The 15,787-nt window shown below is 36.5% G+C and overlaps 1 non-coding gene across 1 annotated transcript; it reads left to right on the forward strand.

The window, feature by feature from the left end:
• Window positions 1-15,053: 15,053 nt before the first annotated feature.
• On the forward strand, window positions 15,054-15,160 carry LOC111904124 (small nucleolar RNA R71). The gene has a single exon (XR_002854432.2). It is a non-coding gene; the product is annotated as a small nucleolar RNA R71 (small nucleolar RNA).
• The last annotated feature ends 627 nt before the right edge of the window (window positions 15,161-15,787 follow it).

Consider the following 15,787-nt stretch of genomic DNA (forward strand, 5'->3'; position numbering starts at 1 on the left):
GTTGGCTTGTGAAAATATTTATCATGACTAGGATTTGCGAATGAAACTTACACATAAATCATATTCAAAAAAATATTTGTTCTGGATCTTGTTGGGTAACAAACATTGTTGGTTGTGAATATTTGATCAAGACCACACATGCGAATTGAATATGATTTGAAGTTTCGAAATTTTTGATACTGAAACAAATGTTTCGTAAAAATCTGGAACAAAGTTCCCCGTCAATTCCTTAAGGTTTATGATTTTTGGGTTTCACTTCCATCACGGACTCATGATGTTAGATCACAAACACAGACTTGTGATTTGTCTAGGTTTTGATTGGTTTGATCAAAGACCTCAAGGACAAATCTCTTCAAAAATTTGGAGTGTAAGAATTGTTTGGTATAAAAAGATTGGATAAGAATTGAAGTGTACCTCTGTTATAATGGACAAAATAGAAAACTCTTAACTTATTTGAGAAGAGTAAGGTAGCTCTGTTGACTTATGCGAATATAAGCCTTTTTGGGAAGAAATTTTCATGTGATAATTTCATTAAGGCTTTCTTTTCACACATAGAGTCTTGTTGAGACTTTTGGTCTACATACAACAACATGCTTCTAGGGACATCCTAACTAGTTTTTAAAAGAAATTTGATACCTTCCCGTAGAAACACATAAGTGTGACATCTTCGCATTTTAGCCCTGTATTAAATTCTCAACACACAAAGTTTAAAGAACAAAGAAAACAAAAATATATTTGTGAATTTTGAATTTTTCAAAATTAAATACATAACAAAATAAAATCTTTTTGGATTTTTAATTTTTCAAAATTAAGAACAGAACAAAATAAAATCTTTTTGGATTTTTGATTTTTCAAAAAATAAAAAAAATTCAAAATTAGTCGTATACCTTACCTTAGTTGTTATGATCTCAGATGCGAAAAGATGTGGATGCGAAGCCATTCGAAGCCTCTGAATGAACAGTAACCTCTGAACAAATTTGACGCATAACTGCTAAATCAGACTTTTAGGCATGAGTTTTTGAAATTGAATTCGCATTAATCATCCCCAAACCTGCTAAAATTCTAACAAATGATTTTTCATCAAGAGGTTTTGTAAAAGTATCAGCAAGTTGTTCAGTTGTTTTAACAAAATGAATTTCAATATTCCCATCTTCCACATGACCTTTGATAAAATGATATCGAAGAGCAATGTGTTTTGTCTTTGAATGTTGTACTGGATTATGACAAATGCGAATTGCACTTTGCGAATCACAATACAAAGGAATCTTTTTCATGTTTATTGCATAGTCACGAAGTTGACTCTGAATCCAAATAATTTGCGAAGTGCAAGCAGCAGCAGCAATGTATTCTGCCTCAGCGGTTGATATAGCCACACAAGTTTGTTTCTTTGATTGCCAACTCACCAACTTTCCATCCAATAGTTGACATCCACCACTCGTACTTTTCCTATCCAAAGTACATCCGCCTAGATCAGAATCTGAAAAAGCTTGAATGAAAAATCCCGTTTTTGTAGGATACCAAAGTCCTAAAGAAACTGTTCCCTTAAGATAGCAAAAAATATTTTTCACTGCAGTCAAATGAGGTTCTCTGGGATTAGCTTGATATCTAGCACAATTGCAAACCGAAAACATAATATCAGGTCTACTTGCAGTTAAGTACAATAAAGACCCTATCATGCTTCGATAAAGTGTTAAATCAACAGCAGGAGCATCTAACGAAGGAGTTAGTCTTGTTCCTACTGCCATTGGTATTCTGAGTTTCGTGCTATTAGACATTCCAAACTTTTCAAGCAAGTTCTTCGTATATTTTTCTTGATTGATTAAGATTCCATCCCTGTTCTGTATTATGTTTAAGCCAAGAAAATTATGAATTTTTCCCATCATGCTCATTTCAAACTAACTTTTCGTTAGATTTTCAAATTCAATTGACAATGCTGGATCAGTTGAGCCAAAGATAATATCATCAACATAAATTTGAACAAGCATTAGATGACACCCAACTTTCTTGCGAAATAATGTGGGGTCAACTGATCCTTGTTTAAATTTAGATTGTTTCAATAAATTTGTAAGTGTTGCGTACCAGGCTCTTGGTGCTTGTTTTAATCCGTATACAACTTTATCTAGGATGTAAACATGATTAGGATGTTCATTGCTTATAAATCCTGGTGGTTGTTCAACATATACTGTTTCTTCTAGTTCTCCATTTAAGAATGCACATTTAACATCCATTTGATAAACATCAAAGTCTTTGTGAGCTGCATAGGATAAAAATATGCGAACTGCTTCAAGTCTTGCAACAGGTGCAAATGTTTCTTCATAGTCTATCCCTTCTTGTTGCGAATAACCTTTAACCACTAGTCTAGCTTTATTTCGAATAATATTACCATCTTTGTTGGTTTTGTTTTTAAAAATCCATTTTAATCCGACAATTGAAACATTAGAAGGTTTAGAAACTAATCTCCAAACCTTATTTCGTTCAAATTCAGCCAGTTCAGATTGCATAGCAACAACCCAATCTGAGTGTTCCATAGCATCTTTTACTGTCTTTGGCTCTATTTTCGAAATAAAGACATTAAACATACATAGTTCTTGGTTCGCATTCAGTACCTCATTTTTCGCACGAATTTGAGCTCTAGTCAACACACCATCTTGTGGATTACCAATTACCTATTCTTTTGGATGATTTCTTGTCCATTTCTCAAGTGGTGGAAAATTAAGATCAAATTCTAATGATGCATCTTCATACATATCTTTATTTTCAGATCCTGCAATAGAAAAATTATCATTTAGTTCATGAAACTCATCATTTTCATCAAGATTAATTGTCTCTGTTTCACCATGCTCCCCCTCAACATGATCTTCATCTTGATGCTTCCCCTCAAAATGATGTTCCTGTTGATTCTGCGAATGCTCCCCCTCAACTTGATATTCCTGTTGATTCTGCGAATGCTCCCCTCAACTTGATATTCCTGTTGATTCTGCGAATGCTCCCTCTCAACTTGATGATTCATAATTTCATTCTCCCCCTCGAAAGTTGACTGAATATCTTCATGAATACTCGTATGTTCCTCCTCCATACGAATATCAGTTGTACTTTCACAAGTTGTCGATATTGTATTTATTGTTGAATCATCATTATGTTTTGAGGATTCTGATGTTTGATTATCAGGAGCATTATTTTCTGCGTCAATTGCCCTGTCAGGAATTCCGAAAATTAAGTGATAATCAAAATCATTGATTTCAGAATTATCAATTTGAGTATTTGAATCCACAAGTATTGATTTATTTTCAAATTTATTATCCATTTGTCTAAGATAGTAATCATCAAACGTTAAATTGAAAGTTTCTTCAACTTTTCTAGTTCTTTTATTAAGCACTCTATATGCAACTAAATTCTGTGAATATCCTAAGAATATGCCTTCATCAGCTTTAGCTTGGAACTTGGACAAATTATCTTTGAGATTCATGATAAAGCACCTGCAACCAAAAACATGAAAGAATTTTACATTAGGTTTCCGATTATTGATTATTTCATATGGAGTAACATTGAATCTTCGATGAATGAATGATCGATTCTGAGTAAAACATGCAGTGGACAATGCTTCTGCCCAAAGATATTGAGGTAGATTCGCATATGTTAACATGGTCCTGGCTGCTTCGCATAGAGATCGATTTCTTCTTTCAACAACACCATTTTGTTGTGGAGTATATGGTGATGAGAAATTATGCGAAATGCCTTTGCTTGTGAGAAAATTATCAAGAGTTTGATTTTTAAACTCAAAACCATTATCACTTTTAATTTTTTGTACATTCTTCTTCAGACTAAGTTCAATCTTTTTGATAAAATCAATCATCGTCCGAGCAACTTCAGATTTCAACCTGAGAAAAAACACCCATGTGAATCGAGAGAAATCATCTACAACAACTAAAATATACCACTTTTTATTGATTCTTGCAACAGTGGACGGTCCACATAAGTCAATGTGAAGAAGTTCCAACGGTTCTACGATTTTTGAATCTATCACAATCGGATGACCTTTTCAATGTTGTTTTCCTTGTTTGCAAGTTGCACACAGAGAATCTTTGTCAAATTTTAGTACTGGTAACCCTCGAACTAAATCTTCAGTGACAAGTTTATTAATATTTCAAAAATTCAAGTGTGACAATCTTCTATGTCAAAGCCAGCTGAGATCATTAGATGCTTTTGATAGCAAACACACAATAGGTTTTCCCACAATTGGTTTGATGTCCAGTGTAAACATATCACCATATCTTTTGGATTTGAGAAGTATTTCATTTGACTTCGCATTTGAAATGATACTTCCTTCTTCATTAAATACAACTTGATTTCCAGTACCAACAACAAGTTGTGATATGCTTATCAAATTATGTTGAAATCCTTCAACATAAGAAACTCTGTTCACAGTGAATTTTCCATTTGTGACTTTCCCATATCCTTTCACTTGACACTTGTGATTATTCCCAAATTTGACTACTCCAGCATTTTCCAAACTTCTATAATCTCGCAAGTTTTCCTTTCTTCCAGTCATATGACGAGAGCAACCACTATCAATATACCACTTCGTATCATATTGCTCGTCACACATCACCTTCATTTATTGAAAGAATTTAGGAACCCAAGACTTGTTGGGTCCATCATTAGTAGAATGAAACAAATTCTTAGAATTTAAAAACCATGTTTTCACTTTGTTTGTGACAGAATCCATTATATCAACATCATCAGATCTAGATATTGAGATATAGTCATTCAATAGTTTTGGATTTCCATTGATTGTAATATTATCCTTCACAACATTCGCATTTTTGATAACTGGTTTCCATTTTTGAATCGGAACTTGCGAATTATGAGATGTTGAACTAGCAGTGGAAGAGTTATTTGCAAACTTATCAAATGCATTCTTGATTTGTTGCTCTGAAAACTTCCCACTTTGATATTTTCTTCCTTTCCCTTCAAACCAACGATTGATCGTACTTACATCAGATTTTCCTTTTGTATATGAAACTTTGGTCGGTTTTGAGACTGAAGGATTTGGAAAATTTGGTTGTTTTGGTGAAAATTTCACTTTTGCTTGAGTTGAATTTTTCAAACTTGATGAAGTATTCGTGAATTTGCCAACATTTTGAAACTTTTGATTATTTGCAAATTTTTGCGAATTCTCAAATTTTCTATTGTTGTCATATTTGCGAACATATGGAATTTTGTCAACAGAATTTATTGGTTTATGAAAACTCGAATTTGTTTGTTTATTTTTGCTTTGAAATTTTGATGATGTTGTTTTTGAAATTTGTTCTTTTTCAGCTCTTAGTTTGTCATTAGACACAACTTGCCAGAAAATTGCTTTTCTTGCTTTTCTTTTTGAAACGTTATTTTATGTTGAATAATTTCCAACCATCAATTTGAATTCATGAGAATTTAATTTCACTTCAGCCTTTGATTTTTCAACTTTTTCAAAAATTTTGTTTGGTTTTTCACCTTTAACCACCCATTTTTATAATGATTTTTGTTTTTGAAACACATAAGAATTTTGAGTTAAATTGTTTGCTTCTGTGTTTTGATTTGCGAAAAAACCTTCTGTGGTTGACTTTAGATTATCTTTTTCAATCATTTTGTTGAATTCAGGATGAACTTTCTCAGCATTTCCATTAGTGACAAAAACTTGATTTGGAAAAATAGTTTTATGAGTGCATACAAAATTTGGATATACCACAGTGTTGGTTTCCAAATAATGTGCGCCTTTGTCATTTAAAATTTTGTCAAATTATTTTGTATTCTCAAACACTTGATCAACCACAACTCGTTGAGGTGTTTCATTTGAATCTTTCTTTTCTTCTTTGTTCTCATCAGTATCATCAGATTTCCAGCTTTCAACTTCCACATTATCAAACTTACAATGTTGCGAAGTTGAAGGTTTATCAATTTCATCCTCTACTATCGAATCAACTATTATTTCTTTACCTTTGATCTTATATGTGATATTAATGATTGACAATTGAGAACAATCAACCTCTTCTTCCTCTTCTATCTCACTGATTTCACTCACATTATCTGAATTTTCATCAATATCAACACAATTGAATTTAGAGGCAAGAGTTGAATTTTCTGTTTTCTTTAAGATTTTCACTTGGTCACTCTTTGTCAAACTTTCATTGACAATGTTAACCAACTCATCAGCATTCAGAAATTCATCAATTTTGACAATACCGTATGAATATCTATCATCAGGTATTTTGTCAAATTGAGCAATTGTACTTTCGCAATCATAAGAAACAACATCAATTTTTTCACGTTCATACTCAAGAAAAGGTAAAAGTTTCCTATGTTGTTCTTTGCTAATGTCAGAAGAATGATGTAAAACAGTTAATTTTGCATACAATCGTTTGGAAGAATTACAATATATGTTCCTTTGTGCTAGCAACAACCTAACATCATTTGTAAGATTATTCCTATCACAATCTATATTTTTGATCTGCATTTCAAGTTTTTCTACTCTGCTCCTCTTTATTTCTAATTCTCTCCATGTCTCACCTAGTTGCAAACCTTAATTTTTGAGCTTCAGTACTAGCAGACACAATAACAGAATCAAAATAAGCCACAGTATCATCAAATGAAACAATTTCAACATCATAAGCAGATAAAGGAATATTAAAAGATTCAAGTATTGCACGTACCTTGGTTGTCATAGGTGATTTGTCCGTGGATTTAGATACGAAGCATCTCCCTGAAATGTCCTCTTTGCAATCTTCAAAACTTGCGAACATTGCTCCATGTGTGGGATGCCTCATTTCCTCGTCATCATATCCTGAAGACCAGCTCTGATACGTTCCACTCTCTTCATCAGCAGATTCACCCTTCGCAACCAAAGACACTCCTTTGGTCTTAGCACGTATCTGTTCAATCTTCTCAGAGTAGTATGCTTCATCTTTAACTTTTTCCTTCTTCTCTTCTTTCTTTCGCAACATGCAATCGGCTGCAAAATGATTCGCACCATTGCAATAGTGACAGTAAATTCCTGAATCACCTTTCAGCTTCTTTTCTTCTTTCGCATCTTTTTGTTTCTCATCAGCTTTCTCCAATTTCTTCATCTCCTCCCCTCCAGTTCTTATGACTGCATTCTTCACATCACTAGCCTTTCCTTTTGGATTAAAAGGCTTTTTGAAAAACTTCTTAACTCTGTTGTTTGAATAGAATGCCACAACTTCATCATCAGAGTTCATCAAAAATCCTTCTTCATCTGAACCATCTTTTTCATTAACGTCAGTTTCTGATACCATTGAAACAAGAGCCAAAGGACCTCCAATACTCTGTTTTGATTCTTCATACATTTCTGAAACCTCACATTCATGTGTTTTCAGTTTATTGTAGAGATCATTCAATTTAGTTGTATAAAAACTCTGTTGATTCTTAATCATCATGCTTACACTTCGCCATTCCTTGCGAAGACCCATAATGAAAGTTAAATTGAACTCCATGAGAGACCTAGTGATTCCATACCTATTGCAGTGAAACATAAGCTCATTCAGACGATCATAGTAATTTTCAAGAGTTTCTGCATCCTTTTGTCTGAATTACTTCAGTTCAACTAGACATTGTTTCACAAAGTTGATCTTCGTCTTTTCGCTACCTTGATACTTCTCTTTTAGAGTGTTCCAGATCTCCTTGGCTGTTTTACAACTACGGATGTAATTGTAAATCACAGGAGGTAGAGCACCTCTTAGTTCCCTCACGCACCTCTTTTCATTATTCTTCAGCCGTTTTTGTTGATCAGCAACTTCAGCAGATGCAGTAGATGGTCCAATTGGTTGAACATTAGCAGGAGCTTGCACTGTTCCATCGATACAATTCCAAAGTTCTTCATCAATTCCATTTAAGTAATCTTCCATTCTATCAGCCCACTGATCATAGTATTCTGGAATTAACATCGGAATTTTGGTTCAGGAACCAAGCAAGTGAGAGAACGAAGTCATTGTATTCATGTTGAAGTTCGCCATTGATGAACACAGAAATTTTCAGAAAGCTTGAAAAACTTGATGAAATAGAGAATTTGATCAATTGAATTGATCACAAATCACTAATCAATTACTCGACTTAACAATTCAAAGACAGAATCAATTCAAATCTGACGATCAAATGTGATTTTCAAAACCAAAATGCACGGAAAATTTTGAGTAAAGTTGCAACTCAAAAAGCAAATGATTCTAACACGAAAATCAGATCGAAGCAGTTTGAATCCTGCTCTGATACCAATTGATGAGAATTGTTATCGAGATTTTAGAAAGCAAAGTTTGATTTGAGTAATTGAAGATTTAGAACACGAAGAGTAAATATTAATCAGATCTCATATTGATAAAGACTGATTACAAAATAAGCAGAAAAGAGATATCTGTTACGAAAAGTCTCTCTCTACTTCTAACCTCAGTCCCTATTTATAGGGAACATGAGTGTACAAAAAATATACTAAGTCTAGACATTTCACTTCGCAAAAAGATGACTTAGTAAAATAACATAAAATGTGAAACTATACAAAACACTATATTCGACTTTTACAATTTTACATCTACACATGCCATTGAAAAGTTCAATGAATCTCAAAAGATCTAGGAGTTTCATATCCAATTAAAACCTAATAAATCATTTCGTTTTTCATGGTGGAAATTGGTGAATCATCATTCGCCTACCTTCAAATATTCTATAGCTTGGATTACGACATCTCTCTTCCAAGTTATTAAATATTGTGTTGGGTCCTAGCCTTAATATTTCATATTGGGTGATATATTAAGGACTTAAATCAACTAAGTTGAATATCTCCCAAAAGATGTCTGGTTCAGACAATTATGATCTTCCCAAATCTCTTGGAACAAGCTTTCCTAATGAAGACGAGGTCCCGGAAATCATTCTTCACTTCCTCCACCACCTCCAATTATTCTCCCTAACCCACAAGTTCTAGAAAAGTTCAAGGTCACTCAAGCCCTGATGGCAAGCAAGGTCTATGTGTGCTCACTTCTTGGAGATGAAGTCACATAGTGACAAGTCGGGAGAGTTGGGTGTCAAAGTCTTGAGGAAGTTGGATGTTGACTGATGTGCACAAAACTACCCACTAATTTTAATATTTATAACCTAACAAACTTAAACTAACTATGCACTTATAGGCAGTGTACCTAGTTGGATTACAGTATAGCTTGGGTAAGTCGAGTGTCGATCACAGGGAACGGTGTTACTAATTAATCTACCTACTATTAAATTAACCTAATTATTAACAAGTTTAAAAGGGGGTTTTATCTGATTTTACAAGATCAGACGAACTTAACTCAAATTCAATAAGTAAAAACACACTCTTGTCTAGTTTGAATCCACTTCTTCCTTATGGCTAGCTAATGATTATGGACTATCGAGTTGGTTTTAATTGTATTAGTAATTTAGTTCTAACTTTACCAATATAACTAATTCATGTCAAACTATGTATGTTCACACACAATTAAACACATAACTAATTATGAATGTAAATATGCTATGTAAGATTTGTTATATAAACGCAATTATAGTCACAATACACGTTCTCTAGCACAACTAAGTTTATTTATTCTAATTACTAACTAAGATTGGTCAATCCTAGCTCTAACAATTCAATGTTCACCAAATCATTAGGTAAGCAAGTTCATGCAGTTAATGGTCACTAAGCTACACAGAATATGCAATCAAGCAATTAGAGAAACAAACACAAGCATGCTAGGTAATACAAATCAAACACAAGCAATTTTACCAACTAAATAGATCCATAAAATTGAGTTATTCATAAGTTAGAAGCTTCATCTACCTAAACAGGAGTAGCTAGATTCAGCTGCTCATCATAGCAACTAACACACTAACACAAATTAAAGTGATATGAAACATGTTCTTAATTAACACAAATAAACTAAATTATGGACCTTCACTCTTTTTGGTGTTGAAAGACTCTTCCCAGAACTTTTCTCTGCTCACAATCGTCTTCTGGAACTCCTCTCTCTAGCCAAAAGTCCCATTTATTCGTAATGGTCAAGGATTTATATAGTTGCTGATTTTCACAAATTCACGTCGTGAATAATAAGATATTCACGTCGTGAGTTTCAGATAACCGTGTCCGTCAATGATTCCTTCACCCGCGTACATATCTTCTAGAACCAACTCTCACGTTGTGAATCTTCACGTTCCCACGACGTGAGAACGCTTTTTCCAGGTTTTCTTCTCTTTTAGTCTTTTAATTCCGAAAGTTTCTTTCTTTAACGCTTTTAGTCCCTTTTCTTCAAAATGTCTTCTTTTTGGCTGCAAATAACATTTAAGCTCATAAGTACCATTATTCTAAACAAATTACCAACTTATTAATATAAATGTACTTAAATATTGCCTAAAAATAGGTATAAATATGGCAATATCAAAATACCCCACACTTAGGCTTTGCTTGCCCTCAAGCAAATTTAAACTTAACCCTTAATTACTAACATCACATAGAACAATCTGACTCCATCTCAGCCATTATGTCAAGACCTCAACGCATGCATTTGTGTCTAAATTTTTTCTAAAGTACCCCCATACTTTAAATACTCACAATCTTCATAAACACTCGCCCACTTTTTCCGAACAATGCTCATTTTATGCAACCCTCCGAATCCATCCGCATAAAACCTCCTTATCCTCAAGGTATTTTTAGTTGAGCAACCTAAGCATACATAATCTAGAATTACAATCTATGATACCACTATGGAGCTCTTTTGGAATAAAAGTAACATAATATTCAAAATAGTTCTTACAATCCCAAAAAAAATAAAAATAAATAACAATCAATCATCCTCCTCATCATCATGCGCTCCACTGGTTCCAGCTCCATCACCTCCGCGTCTGCCAAACTCCGACCATCGTGGGCAAATCGGGTAATGATACCCTAAATGAGGCAGCTGCTCCACCCCAAGATGTCGGACAACATTCTCCATAGTGCCACCTATCCAATTGAGACTCAACGATAACTGGTCAAAGTAACCAGCCATATCACTCCCAAAAGGCATACCAACCATGGAAGCAGGTGGGTGTATTGGCTGCCTGCGGTCTCTCGTTCCTCTCACGTTCCTGCGCCTCGGTCTCGGTTATGGCGCAGGTTGGTCGGCCGGCTCCTCGTCATCATCATCATCATCGCCAAGGATTCCCCAATGTGTGCCATAATTTTTCACCACTCTCATTGTTTCTAGATACCCCATGCTAAACTCATTCCCCTCAATACATGTTAGGGAACGAGTAATTGCGGGAACAAGAAGGTCATAAGAGCGGGCCAATCGGGTAACAAAATGCCCTCCACAAATGGGGCTTCCCGGACGAGCGCTCGTCGCATAGTCCGCCAAATACCGAGCCAAGAAATATGGGATATTGTAGTAAACACCAGGTTGCAGGATGCACCATAAAAAGAACAAGTTACTTTTAGTAACTTTATCACCGTGATGTTTGTGATGGATGGAGAAAATGATTAAACGATGGATGGGGTGGTGTATCGGGCTTTTGATGCTGCTCTCTGGCGATACACCAGAATTAAAAACTCCAGTAGCAATGTTACTCCAAAACCCTGGCCCCGAGACTACATCAGCATAGACCCGCGTGGCATCCCTCAAAAACAAAATGAACTCATGAGTGATGGTCTCATGAGCTTCATAGAGCCCTATAGGGCGAGAAAACTCCACTAGGCTGCACTCCCAATACTGCCCGCCTAACCGAAACACCAAAGCATGCGGAAAAGTAGGATCTATGACATTGTCATGAAATGTGATCGTGGAAAAGAACTCCACACATAGCTCCTTGTACACACGCTCCTGGATGTTAAAAAGGTTGAACCACCCTTTGCATACGAATTGGAATCTGTCCCCCAAAAAGATTTTCATGAGATATTGGGACATCCTGTCAACCAAGCCGACCTCCCTCAACCTCGCCCACTGAATAGTGGGAGCAACAACAAATTCTCGGTTGTAGAGCCATCCCAACCGGGTATTCCATCGCGTGTAAATTTCACGGGGGGTAGTGTTTGGAAACTCATAAAACGGGTGTAAGCTTGCAATTCCAAGAGGTACGTCTCGTCTTGGTGCCATTTCTGCAAAAACAAGGAAAAACCACAGCCAAAACAACAATCCACAATTTAGACATAAAGGACAAAGAATTTTGTTCAGCCCCAGGATTCACGTCGTGAATCATTTAAGATTCACGTTGTGATTTCGCTATCCTAGCAAGCAAAATCGCAACACTGGGGAAGGGGGGGGGGGGGTAAATCCAGTCAAAATATCAATGGGTTTTACTCTTATACCACTTCCAAACACATAGCATAAACATTCAAAGATTATTACGAAGTTTGAAGAATTAATTTCGTCATTTCACTCAATTAACAAACCCTAACCCCAAGTTCATCTACTAGAGCAAAAACTAAACTTAATAATCAATAATTATTACCTTTGTTGGAAGTATTACGTAAGCACAAGGAAGATTAGTAGAGTTGTTAGCTAAAATCGCAGCAATGGGGACCAAGGGGGACCAAATTTCCGCTTCCACTTCGTGAAGAATAAAGAAAATGAGTGTTTACTGGTTTCTAGGGCTTTATTCTGTGGTCCCATGTTTTCAAAAATCCACGTCGTGAATTCTGAATGATTCACGTCGTGAATTGCATCTGGGCTAAAATTGGGCAATGTACTCACCGACTGATCTTGGGTCTGTTAGTCTAATAGGCTAAACTATATCATGGAGTATTTATCTCGGTTCATTCACGATTCACGTCGTGAATATGGTCTGGAAGGAAAAATCAATTTTGACTTTAAACTAAATTCTCAATTATTACTACTTCCATTTTTAGGTCCCCACATTCAGTGCTTAATTATGTTCTAATAGAGTTGGATGACATGATCTAAGCTTTTAAAACTCAAATGCAAAAACAAAAAAGAAAAGAAAAAATTTGCAAACCAAACTCAGGTTGCCTCCGGGAGAAGCGCTTCTTTTTTCTTGGAGTCTTGAGCTGGACTTCGTGCCTCCTATGTTGAGTCCTCGGAAGAATCCACCACTAGGATCTTTTGTTCCTTGAATCGCCTCTTGTAAGCTTGAACTCGCCTTTTGTATGCCTTCTTTGAATTCTCTTTTTTAGCTTTGACCTCTTCTTCAAGCTTGCGTTTGGTCCCTTTAGTTTCTTCTTTGCACTCCATAGCATCCTCCTCCTCTTTCACCACCGGCTTTGTCACTCTTGAAGTGATCTCCTCTTCATCACTTGTCATCTCATCATCTTCTTTACTCACTCAAGAAGGTGGACTCTTGTAAGCTATGACTTCAACCAAAAATGGAACAGATGCTCTTGGTTTTGTTCTTTTAACTTGATGAACTGCCTTGATCTCTTCTCCCATAAGCTTTTCCAGTTCTTCTAGTTCATTATCTTCATTGATTGTGAACACCTCTTCTTGAACATGTTCCTCTAGGAAGCCATCTTCTATCCCAAAAAACTTCTTTTTCATCACAAACCCTCAAGGTGAGCTTAGACTCGCGAATATCAACCAAAGCTCCAGCAGTGTTAAGCAATGGACGACCAAGGATAATTGGAACATCAGGATCTTCCTTCATATCCAAAACTACAAAATCTATTTGAAAAACAAATTTTCCAATTTTCACCAAAATATCCTCCATGATGCCCCGGGGTTGTGTCACTAAACGGTTCTCCATGTGAATAGTCATTTTTGTAGCCTTCATCTTCTGAATTTCTAACTTGTGATAAAATGAATAAGGCATCAAATTAATGCTAGCCCCAGAATCGGCTAAAGCATTAACCTTCATTTTGTTGCCAAATTCACACGGAAGAGTGAGGCGTCCAGGATCTCCCATCTTCTTCAGTGTCTCTCCCAACATAGCTTTTGAGCTTTGTTCACTTAGAACCACCTTAGAATGCTTCTTTAATTGCTTGCGAGTGTCTATCAAATCTTGCAGTAATTTCTGATGCTCGGAAATTTTGGATAAGGACTCGACAAAGGGAGTATTAATCGGAATCCCCTTCACATGCTTGACAAACTCTCTATGCTCTCTTTCCAATGGACTAAGGGTAGCTTGGAAAGGAAAAGGAAAAGGCGGTTGATAAACCGAACCAATTACATAATTTTTCTGTTCATGACGGGCCCACGTCGTGAACTTATATGGTTCACATCGTGAATTCTGGAATTCAGCAGCTTCATGATTTTCAAGCTTGGTCTTCTTCAGCTTTGGATCGGGCTGTTGTGGTTCTTCTTCCAATGCCTCCAGGAACTCATAGATGGCTTCTTCTTCAGTGTCTATGGCCATTACATGAGATTGGGTCTTCGTTTCGGTATTTTTTGGGGATAAATTCTCATGAACTAGAGTGGCTAGTTGACCAACTTGAACTTCAAGGTTATGGATGGAGGCTTGCTGATTCTTTATTAAAGTTTGCTGTTCCATAATAGCAGAATCAGTGGCATTGTGTCTCTTTTCCGAAGCTTCCATAAACTTCATCAACATGGTCTCTAGATCGGGTTTCTTCTCGGCTGGTGGCTGCTCCTTTTGATAGAAGCCTCGACCTGTTTGCCTATACTTCTCTTCTTTTTGATTTATACTCTTCATATGGCAGCCACTCCTTCTTCAGTTTCCTCCAATCCTCATCAAAATTATCCCCACTCGAGTAGCACACTTGAGTTTTTCTGTTCCCAAACTCATCTAAATTGCAGTCCTTGGTCAAGTGTGGACCACTACATCTCTCGCAACCCACTCTTATGGCATGTATTGACTGGTCCATTTGTGTTATCCCTTGATCCAAATTATTCAGCATAGCCATCACAGCTGCTATTTCTTCAGTTTGGGCCCCTCCACCGCCTTTGATTCCATCTTGCCTAGGGTTGTGGTATTCGCGAGAGTGCTTCGCGAATTCTTCAATCAGCTCCTTGACCTCCCTTGGATTTTTCTTTGTCAACGGTCCTTGAGAGTCAAGGAGTTGTCTCGTCATAACGTTGACCCCATCATAGAAGATTGACATCTCTTGTTGCACATTTAGATCATGCTAAGGGCAATTTCTGAGCAAGCCCTTGTACCACTCCCATGCTTCGTATAATGACTCCCCTGGCTGTTGCTCAAAGTTGGCTATTGCCTTCTTGAGTTTGGCTATCTTGGATGGCGGGCATAACTGGTCCAGGAATTGCTCACGCATTTGAGCCCAAGTGGTAATTGTACCCGGTGGAAGTGATTTTAACCACTTCTTAGCAGCTCCTTTGAAAGTGATGGGAAGCATCCTAAGCAAGACGGTGTTTCTGTTGACATTTGGGACATTGAAGTAATCCGCAATGTCGTTGACTTCATCTAGATGCTTAAAAGCATCTTCATGATCTTTCCCAAAGAATGGGATATCCTTCAATGCAGTCAAGATGTGCCCCTTCAACTCGAATGTGGCAGTGGCAAGTATTGCGGGTTGGACTAAACCGGGACCCACATCTTCTCGGATCCGCTTCTTGTAAGCTCCCATGGACATCTCTTCAATTGCTGCCATCTCGTTCCTTGGATCGTTCTCGAGTTCACTCGTATGTTCTTCAAATTCCGGCTCAGTGTCGTATTCGGATTTGGTTTGGACGGGTATTTGATCCAAGTGCTCAAAATTGCTCTTGTTCCTCGTGGATGAACTTGACTCTCCTGTCTTCTTTCTCGACTTCCTTGAAGAAGCTGACTTTAATTCTTGTAAGGGCATCTTTTTCTTGTGAATTGCAGACTCGGGATCTTCAAGTGGTGGCACCAA

This window comes from Lactuca sativa, chromosome 7, assembly GCF_002870075.4.
Source record: "Lactuca sativa cultivar Salinas chromosome 7, Lsat_Salinas_v11, whole genome shotgun sequence".
NCBI classification, from domain to species: domain Eukaryota; kingdom Viridiplantae; phylum Streptophyta; class Magnoliopsida; order Asterales; family Asteraceae; genus Lactuca; species Lactuca sativa.